The 6,816-nt window shown below is 46.1% G+C and overlaps 1 non-coding gene across 1 annotated transcript; it reads left to right on the top strand.

Moving 5' to 3' along the window:
* The first annotated feature begins 761 nt into the window (after nucleotides 1-761).
* Nucleotides 762-833, top strand: trnah-gug (transfer RNA histidin (anticodon GUG)). Its single transcript has one exon. It is a non-coding gene; the product is annotated as a tRNA-His (tRNA).
* Nucleotides 834-6,816: the final 5,983 nt, after the last annotated feature.

Genomic DNA, 6,816 nt, shown 5'->3' with positions numbered 1-6,816 from the left:
TAAGTGAGAGGATGGTGGGGGTGGGGAGAAAGTAGCATAGAGTACAATAGTTGAGATGGGGGAGGGGATGAAGGTGATAGGTCGGGGGGAGGGCGGGGTGGATAGGTGGAAAAGAAGATAAGCAGGTAGGATAAGTCAGGACACGTCATGGGGACAGTGATGAGCTGGAAGTTCAGAACTAGGGTGAGGTAGGGGAAGGGAAATGAGGAAACTGTTGAAGTCCACATTGATGCACTGAGGTTGAAGTGTTCCGAGGTGGAAGATGAGGCGTTCTTCCTCCAGGCGTCTGGTGGTGAGGGAGTGGCGATGAACGAGACCCAGGACCTCCATGTCCTCGGCAGAGTGGGAGGGAGAGTTGAAATTTTGGGCCACAGGGCAGTGTGGTTGATTGGTGTGGGTGTGCCGGAGATGTTCCCTAAAGCGCTCTGCGAGGAGGCGCCCAATGTCCCCAATGCACAGGAGACCGCGCCGGGAGCAACGGATGCAATAAATGATATTGGTGGATGTGCAGGTAACAAAAGCTGCACTGTCCCCGGAGTCTTTGATGTTTTGGAGAAATCTATTTACCTCAGCCTTCAGCACATTAACTATGGAATCACCAGGACCTCTGTGGGCACCAATGTAAAACGGTCAGCCCATTCTGAGTTCCCACATATTTGCCACTGTTCACGAAGCACTGATATTTTGCATTTGGTGCTCTGCCTAACATTTCTTATGATGCTGTACTTAGGGTGCACGCTAAGGGCGTTTGTCTGTGTGGTGCCGTGATCGTATAGTGGTTAGTACTCTGCGTTGTGGCCGCAGCAACCTCGGTTCGAATCCGAGTCACGGCAGTAATCGCTCTATTTGTCCCAGTCTTTTGTGAAACACAAAGGAATCAGTTGTTTTAACGTTTTGATTTTCTCCAAGGTGATGTTATTTTCCTTCAAGCTCTGCTCGCTCACATCTCTGTGCTTCATATGTCAGAATTCAAAACCACCCGTTCTCAGAGATTTCTTCCCTCCTACGATCACTAACCGAACTTTCCATCCCATACCCCCATTTCATTAATTTGGAGATGCCGGTGTTGGAATATGGTGTACAAAGTTAAAAATCACCCAACACCAGGTTATGATCTTACAGGTTTAATTGAAGCACTAGCTTTCGGAGCACTGCTCTTTCATCATGTGTTTGTGGAGTCATTTCCTATTTCACTAAGGCATTGCAGAATCTATTATAGACTCTCACGTTGATACCGATCAGTCTGTGTGGCTGGGGTCACTGTTGGTGGGTGACCGTACCCCAGCCCCACCATCGGGACCTGTAGGCATTTGGTTACCGCTGTTGTGAGTTCAATCCTCATGTCGCAGCTTTTACCGACATGGACAAGATATTACTGGGGGGTCAAGCTCAGGAAAATGGCACAGAACAGTATCGGGGAAAAGCGACTTCATTGGATATGATCAGTTTCACTGCATTTCTGCAATGGCCGAGCGCTTTTCCCACTGAACACTGGACTGTTTATTCAGACACCATAGACTCGGGTTTGACTCAGACCATGCTCGGTGGTAGAACTGTTCAATAAATATCTGGAATTACGAATCTAAAAACTCCTATATATCCATGTTCAATTGTTGAAAAAAAAACATCTAACGTCATTTAAGGAATCAAACTGCCATTCTTACCTGCTTGGGCCTCCATGTGACTCCAGACTCACTACAATATGGTTGAGTCTCAACAACCCGCTGTGCAATTAGGGATGGCAATAAATACTGCCGAACCAGCGACGCCCTCATACTGTAAAGGATAAGAAAAAAAAGTTCATTCGGCTCTATCTAGATTACTTAGCGCAGTTCTGCAATTCAGAGTACTGCAAGGATGTGATTGCACTGGGAACGTTGCAAAGGATTCACTGGGATATTGTCTGGGCTGAAGAGTTTTAGTTGTGAGGAGTTCACTGGGGTTGTTTGTCGCCAAGCAGAGGAGATTGGAGAAGACATGACTGAGATGTACAAAATAATGAGGGATATGGATAGGATAGACTGAAAGAAGCGTTTGTTATTGATGGCGAGTTCGAACACTGGGGCCAAGAGATTTCGGAAAAAGGCAGAAAGTTTTGAAATCTTGGAAATCTTGATTCAGGTCGTAAAGCAGTTGTGTTGTACAAGTGTGGCCACAACTGGCTGAAGGGCCACCTTCGATGTCGTTGTCCTCCACAGTATCGCGGTTAGTATCCCCGCCTGTCACAGGGCTCAACTCTCCGCTGGGGGCATCGTAATGGTTTTAAACCTGTCGCTTTGTTCGCAACTGAAAGTTATTAATGCTTGGCCTTCCATTCTCGATTGGACATGTCACAGGACGGACAGTGCTGTCTGAATCAGCGTGGAGACGGACTGCAGCTCCTGGAGAGAGAGAGTGTCAGTGACAGTGCAAACATGTAACTTCAGCAAACTGCACATTGTGTTTGCCTTACAATGAAATCCATTTTATACAGTTGTTCCTGACTGATGTGCTTATTTAAAGCAAGAATCTGAGGAAGAAAACAAAGTAAACCCATTCAGATCTGAGTGCAGAAACATTTCCAGCAGCACTAACGAGGTTGTACAGCGTAGAACCGCGTTTGGATGGATTGAATTCGGGTTGTTGGGCGCAGCAGGCTTTCACTAGGATGAGTTACCAGTGTGTAAAGCCATTACACATGATACAGATAGTGTTCAATGTGATGGTACACTACAGTGGTTCGCACTGTTCTTAGGTCTGTAGGTTAGGTGGATTGGCCATGTTAAATTGGGCTGATGTGTCCAGGGAGTGACTTCAGTAAGTTAAGTGAATTAGCCATGGGTAACGCAGTGATAAGGTCACACGATGCCAGGTTTTATATCAGCAGGTTTATTTGAAATAACAAGCCAAAGGCCTGTGTGGATAAAAACGGGAGCTAGATCTGGTTGAGATGCTGTTCAGAGTGTCCCTATAGAATCTATTGGCTGAATTGTACTTTCTGCATTGTAGGGAATCTGTGATTCGATCAGAGGACACTGCCAGCGTTTACCGGGCTGCTAAGACATTGGAGACAATGCTGACGGCGTTTAGTAGGGATGGAATTTTATTTATTTGTGTTTGGAAAATTTGAAACTAAACCAAGGAAAACTGAATGGAAGTTTTCCGGAGTATTTGAGGTTTGGAGAGAGAGTAAATATGTGGTAAATTCTCTCTTTCAAGTTCATAAATTTCTGAAAGTCAAGATTACAAAACCATTGATGTAGACCAAAGAAATAATGGGAGCAAAATTTCTGTCACTCAGACAATCCGTTTCCAAAGTATTTGGAAAAGCACATTTAGAGACACACAAACAGCGAGTTTCACCAGGAGAGAGACAGCCTGTGGTCAGGTAAAAGTGTAAAGGAGGGTGTAGGGAGTAGAAGGTGCGGGGAAACAATGTCTAATTTGGACGACTTCAGATGAAAAGAAATATCGGAAACGTCTGCAGCTGAGCAAGATTCAGCAAAAAAAACCTCAGAGTTTTGAAAGATTTATATTAATATTCCACATGAAGCATTATAAATGGAACTGAGCAGATTTTGTATATTGTCAAGGAAAGCTATTCCATAATGAATAGGAAGTGACCCGTCTCTTGGAGATCGATTTCCTGCTTTAATCCCATGCCTTAAAGATGGGAAGACGATCGCCATGATGTTGGGTTCATTTGACACCCACTGAAATCTGCCAAAGTAACTGAGCATCAAAACTGGCATCTTGTTTTGTAGTTTAAACTTTTGTTTTTCTCATCTGTATTTTCTTTAAGCTGAAATAAATTCGGAGCAAAATTGAATACAACATTAAACGTTCCAATCATATAAATCCAATTCCCTTCCGACCATTGGAATGAACAGAGTGAAGGTGCAGCAAAATTAATAAAATAAAACGAACAAAACTGCATTTCCGGGAACCCAGCTTACGTTCAGCCATATGAGAAAGCCCATCGAGCTAAAACATCACCTTCACTTCTCTCTCCATATATACTTCTTACAACAACAACAGGTTCTTGAGACATGTTTTGATTATAAACTCAACTCAATGTTCCGTGAATCCTACATCGTTTGCAAGGCACAAATGGGATGTAGAACATAACTCTCTCCATTTGCCTAGATGGGTGTAGCTTCAATAACACTTAAGGAACTGGACACCGTCCACGACAATGCAGTCACTTGAGTGTACCCTCTTCAATCCCTGCAATATTCATTCCCCACACCGCTAAGGCACAATTGCAGCAGAGTGCACCAACTACAAGATGCACAGGAGTAAGTCATTTGGGCATTTTTGACAGAACCTTCAAAACTCAACAGCTGTACTGACTATAAGGACAACAAAAAATAATAAGGGAGATGCAATGAAACGCCACCATTTTTAAGTTACCCTCCAATGCCCATAGCACCTTGACTTGGAAAGGAATCAGTGATAAACTCATTGGTGAAACGGTCTTGATGGGCAAAGTTGCATCCTTCAGCCTTCCATATTTTATCTTACATTTTTAAAAAATGTTGATTTATGCGGTGACCAGACTTGTGGTCAGTCCTTTATCTGCTCCCTAACCTGGTAGTTGCTAAAGTTCTGCTATCATCCACAGCCTGTGGTCAACAATAGAAAATATCCGAAAACCGTCTCAATGAACTGTTTCCCCTTCAGATTAGAGTGGTGTTGGAGAAGCACAGCAGGTCCGGCAGCATCTGAGGAGCAGGAAAAATGGACGTTTCAGGCAAAAGCCCTTCATCAGGAATGAGACTGCAGCATATGGGATGGAGAGGTAATTGGGAAGGGTGTGGGGCTGGGGAGAAGGTAGCTAAGAGTGTTGTAAGTGGATGCAGGTGGGGGATGAACATGAAATGTCAGAGAAGAAGGTGGAGTGGATAGGTGGGAATGAAGATGCACAGGTGTGATAGGTCAGGAGGACGGTGTTGAGCTGGAAGGTGGGAACTGGGGTAAGGTAGGGGAGGGGAAATGAGGAAACGGGTGAAGTCCAAATTGATGTCATGGGTTTGAAGAGTCCCGAGGCGGATTATGAGACCTTCTTCCTCCAGGTATCGGGTCCTGAGGCAGTGGCGATGCAGGAGGCCCATGACCTACATGTCCTCGGGAGAGTGGGAGGGGGAGTTGAAATGTTTGGCCATGGGGCACTGGGGTTTATTCTTGCAGTTATCCTGGAGATATTCAGAGAAGTGCTCTGTGAGAACACATCTATTCTCTCCAATTTAGAGGAGACCGCATCGGGAGGAATGTATGCAAGAAATGACATGTGTGGAAATTTTTGAGAACTTTTGATGGATGTGGAAGCCTCCATTAGAGCCTTTTACAGAGGTAAGGAGGTAGATGTGGGTGCAGGTTTTGCAATTCCTGCAGTGACAGGGGAAGGTGTTAGGAGGGAAGTGTGGGTCATTGAAGGGTGCGGACTTGAATGGCAGTCACAGAGCAAACGGTCTTGGCAGAAAGTGGATAGGGGTGGGGAGGGGAACATATCCCTGGTGGTGGGATCAGTTTAGAGGTGGTGAAACTGTCGGAGGATGATGTGATTTTTGCGGAGGTTGGAGGCATAGAAGATGAGGACCAAGGGGGTTTTGTCCTTGTTGTGGTTGAAGGTTTGTGGTTCGTGAGTGGAGTTACAGGACATGGATGAGGTGAATTGGAGGGCATTTTCAACCACATAGGAGGGAGGTTGCGCTCTTTAAAGAAGGAGGCCATCTGGTATGTTTTATGGTGGAACTGGACCTTTGGGAGCAGATGCCATTGAGGTGGAGGAATTGGGAATACAGGGCAACATTTGCGCAAGAATTGGGGTGGGAGGAGGTATAATCCAGATAGCTGTGGGAATAAGTGGGTTTGCAAAAAGTGTCAGCAACACTGACCTCATGGGATATATTTCCCTCCCCACCCGATCCACTTTTCACAAAGACTGTTTCCTCCACGACTACCTCATCAAGTCCTCGCCCTCCAATGACCCACTCTCCCCTCGCGGCATCTTCCCCTGCCACCACAGGAATTGCAAAACTTGCATCCACATCTTCCCTCTCACATCCTTCCAAGGCTCCAATGAGCCTTCCACATCCATCAAATGTGCATGTGCACTTCCACACGAGTCATTTATTGCATCTGTTGCTCCCGAAGCGGTCTCCTTTACGTTGGGGCCAACAGACACCTTCTCGCAGAGCGCTTTTGAGAACATTTCCAAGAGACCCGCAACAATCAACCCCAATGCCCCATTACCAAAAACATCAACAACTCGCCGCCCCCCCCCCCGACTCTCCCGAGGAATTGCAGTTCCTGGGTCTCCTCCACTGCCATTCCATCACCACCGGACGCCTCATTTTCCACCGCAGGACCCTTCAACCCCAGGGCATCAACGTGGTCTTCACCAGTTTCCTTATCTCCCCACTCCCACGTTATCCGAGTTCCAATTTTCTAGCTTGGCACCATCCTATTGACCTGTCTCACCTGTATAACTTCCTTCCTCCCTGTCCGCTCCACCCTCTTCTTCGACCTATCACCTTTAACCCCATCTCCATTCACCTCTTGCACTCTCAGTTAAATTCTTCCCACACTCAGTCCTCCCGTTTATCTCTCCACCCTCGAGGCTGCCAGCTTTATTCCTAATGAAGAGCTTTTGCCCGAAATGTGATTTTTTTTCTGCAACTCGGATGCTGCCTGACCTGCTGTGCTTCTTCAGCACCCCCTAATCTTGATTCTGATTTCCAGCACCTGCAGTACGCACTTCCATCCAACTGATTACCCTGTCCATTGATCTTGAATAGGCCGTTGCTGAAGTTCCAGCATCATTTCCCTGCTCTT

The sequence above is a fragment of the Chiloscyllium punctatum genome, unplaced genomic scaffold, assembly GCF_047496795.1.
Source record: "Chiloscyllium punctatum isolate Juve2018m unplaced genomic scaffold, sChiPun1.3 scaffold_91, whole genome shotgun sequence".
NCBI classification, from domain to species: domain Eukaryota; kingdom Metazoa; phylum Chordata; class Chondrichthyes; order Orectolobiformes; family Hemiscylliidae; genus Chiloscyllium; species Chiloscyllium punctatum.
Note: the sequence above shows the minus strand (reverse complement) of the source record. Positions and strands in the feature narration are given on the sequence as shown.